Here is a 3854-nt window from a genome sequence, read left to right as displayed (position 1 = left end):
TAGCGGTTTCTAGTATTAGATAGACTCCTGTACTATGCTTCACAGCATTAAAAAAGTCAAAATTGGTGAAAATATTTTGGATTAGATTTTACCACTACACTACAACTCGTGTAATTATTTATGCCTTTGATATGTAGTGGGATGAGGCTGGGATTTAAGATTTTGGACATTCCTAGGGTGTGCTCAGGCAGCTTTTTGCCATCATGCTAGTGCATTTACAGTAAGCCATCATTCTTCATCCATCTTCTGAGCTGAGACACCGTAAGCATGCACACGCACAATGCAAGTCTTAACACGTAACACTGAGTGGTTGTTACTTTACCAGTAGCAACATGTGGCCATTTAACCGCATCTCAGGGGTGACTTGTCTGTCAGAATGAGATGATTGCTCTAAATGAGTCATCAGATAAAGCAACTTGTGGTCTGTTTGGCTTGTTTCCACCCTGGTCCATGATTATCCACCCTACATACTGATATATTCATTCCTGGACTCCCATCAGCAGTGAACCAATGCTTTCCCTCGAAGAAGAAATGAAGTTGAGAAACTAGTTCCATTCATTTGGTTCTCCTTAGTCCTGTCCCACAAACACTGGTAAAGGCTGAGAGTGCCAGGATTCAATCCTTTCTACTGGGGGACTGTGCGATGAGATGGACAGTGGTGAGGACCAGGAAATGGATAAGGAGTTGACCAGATGGATAACAAGTCATAAATAAGGGAAGATATCCGTGAGCTGATCTTGAGCATTGGTTCTGTCAGAAGATGATGTCCTACTTTCCTGATCTTACATGCAGCAGCTTAAAAAAAAGTCTTTATTTTGCAAGAGCCAGGACTGTTCAGCCAGGAGAAGAGAATGCTCAGGGGGCGTAAAAATAAATAAATATGTACACACGCACGATAAAATGTGTGCCAATTCCTGGAGAGACAGTGCAGAGACAACAGAGCCTGGCTCATTTCACGGGTGCCCCGTGGGTTCAAACTGGAAGACAGGAGGTTTTCTCTGCAAGCCAGGAAACACTTGTTCCCTGGGAGGGTGAGTGAACTCTGGCACAGGTTGCCCAGGAAGGTTGTAGAGTCTCCCACCCTGGAGCTATTCAAACACTGTCAGGATGTGGTCCTGGGCAGCTGGCTGTAGGTGGCCTTGCTTGAGCAGGGCCTTGGACCCGATGACCTCAAGAGGTCATTTCCAACCTCAGCCACGGTTTGGTTCTATGAATATTTCCTGAGGGAGTTTCCTTCCCTCGTTAAACTGCCCGTATCTCAATCCATGAGTTTTTTTCTCGCTTTTACCCTTTCTGATTCTTTCCCCCATCCCGCTAAGGTGGAGAGTGAGCAGCTGGGTAGGGGCTCGTCTGCCAGCCAGGGTCAGCTCACCCTCCACCCCCCCGAAGGGGCTGCAGCCTGCAGAGGACCCAGGCAGGAACACAGGCAACACCTGAGACACTGACGTGCAGGGACCCTGACCCTGCACCCCTTGTTACCTGGCTGATGGGACTGAGTGTGACCTGCAGCAGTAATGGGTGGCAGGAGAGGAGTCTGAGGTGAAGCTGAGCCTGGGCAAGGGGAGGAAAGAATTTTAATTGGTCTAGTTCAAATGAGCTGGATTCATGCCTGCCTCTGCTGGGGAATCTGACACTGTCCCAAATGAAGGAGCACCATCAGCTCTCAGGCCAGGCATCTTCTGGTCATTTTTCTGTTGAGGCACCAAGGACTAAGCCTTGTGAGATCTTCCCTCTCACCGACCCCTACCAGAGCACAAGACCACAAAACAACACAACACAGCACAACCCAGCCTGGTAACATCCTGTGAGGGCTCCAAGCCTGTGCAGTGCCTTTCCTGTAAACTCCCCTGAAGGCAGCGTCAGGAGGAATTACTGCCTAGGTTTACCAAAAGCCATGGCATGTATAAAAAAAAAAATAAAAAAATCAGCTTTTTTATCTGGCTGTAAACTGTACCCATAAACCAGACTGACACGGACATGCGATCAGGAGATACAGAGAGGTACACGTGAACACGGAAGGATGGACAGAGAGGTGATTATAGACCTGAATTGCTGACAAGAATCAGTAGAGGAAATCTGGCCAAGAATTAGACAAACATAAGATAGGACAGATATCAGAAATAGAAAAAATACTTGATGAGTTGTTAGCAGAAAGACATGCAGACAGCTGGCCATACGCTGGTGTCAATAGTGAGGTTGGCAGAGGAGGAATACTTTGCTGTCTGAAGCTACAGCATGCACACAAAGACATTTTGACAGAAGTCTGAGCAATATTTTCAAAATGTGCATCCATTTTGGAAAATCATTTTAGGCAATAAAGAAAATGGTTTAATTAAATCTAAAAAAATAGTTTTTATTTTAACTGAGATAGGCATTTTTTAACTTTAAGAAAGCATCTTGTCCTTTAAACAAATGGCTGCCTTCTAAAAGGAAAGGGAAACATAGTTAAAAAAGAACAAGCAGTAACACACAAGCCGGGCTATTTCTCAGGAGAACTCTCCCTCTCTTCCCCTTGGCATCCCCATCTACACAGGGAAAAGCCAGACTCTTCCAGAGGTACCTGGGCTCACAGCGCTAATGCCGTATTGTTGGCACTGAGAACTATGGACCCAGATGCTCCTGGCTGCTGAAGTCAGTGTGATCAGGCCAAGGAGCTCATTGGTGAGAGAAGTCAGAAGTGATTCAGTATATAAATGAGGGTTGACAGGAATACTGTCTCTTTCTCTCTTCTGGGATTATGATTTTGATTTCAGATTTTTTTTGTCCTACAGGACCACTATCCAGGAACAGGCTGGCTATTGGTCAGTGGGTGGTGAGCAACTGCACTGTGCATCGCTCAGCTGTATATTCTATTGTCATTATTATTTTAATTTTTATTTTATTTCGGTGATTAAATTGTTCTTATCTCAACCTACAAGTCTCCTTATCTTTACCCCTCCAATTCTCTCCCTCATTCAGGGGCAGGGGAGAGTGAGTGAGCAGCTGTGTGGTGTTTGTCTGGCAACCAGGTTAAAATATGACATTCCTTTTTGGCATCCGGCATGGGGCTTGAGGGGTTGAGATAATGACAGGTTTGTTCAGAGTGTGTTGAAACAAATTGTTATTGTATTGATTTAATAATCTCTGGTCATAATGTTGATTTATTTCGTTTTAGAGTTGTTAGTAGAGCTGTGGGATGTAACTCTTTACTTGCTCCTTGTTGCACTGGCTAGTAGCTCTGGATACCTGATCAAGGGTATCATACGGCTTTACTGTTTAGTAATGATTGTGAGAATAATCCAGCTTTTGTACATAGTATTTCCACCACCTTTGTACTTCGGGGTCTATCTTCTAAGTTTTATTAATAATTACACTGTTACCTTGTCTCCCCAGGGAGCCGACTTATTGAGCAGACATGTCTATATTTCGGCTGTCATCTCTGGGAGACTACTAAAAATTACACTTTTAGCCATTTCTCCGGATGCCAACGTACTGGGAAGACATCTCCGTAGCTCGGGTACCACCCACTGGGAACTATCAGCAATTACATGTCTTACTTCTCGGGGAGCCAATTTACGAGCGGGACAGGTTCCCGAAATTTCCCCTTTTAATTGGGGAAATCCCCTTTTAATTGACCCAGCCAATTACAAGAAGGTTTGAGAGTTAAAATATCCTTGGGATAGTCGAACCAGCTTGCTCCTATTTCCCCTTCTCCTGAATGCAATTCAAGTCTTGTTTAAACTTAGACAACTATTTAAGAATATCACCCAGAAATCGACCCCCTCAACACGTACTGCTGCTACTCTAAGGCTAGTGACAGTCACTGCAGCTGTTCCAACCCCCAGAATAAGCACTGTGGCTATTCAAACCCTGGT

This window comes from Antrostomus carolinensis, unplaced genomic scaffold, assembly GCF_000700745.2.
Source record: "Antrostomus carolinensis isolate BGI_N321 unplaced genomic scaffold, ASM70074v2 scaffold28168, whole genome shotgun sequence".
Classification (NCBI taxonomy): domain Eukaryota; kingdom Metazoa; phylum Chordata; class Aves; order Caprimulgiformes; family Caprimulgidae; genus Antrostomus; species Antrostomus carolinensis.
The sequence above is the reverse complement of the archived record's forward strand: the minus strand, read 5'-3'. Positions refer to the sequence as shown.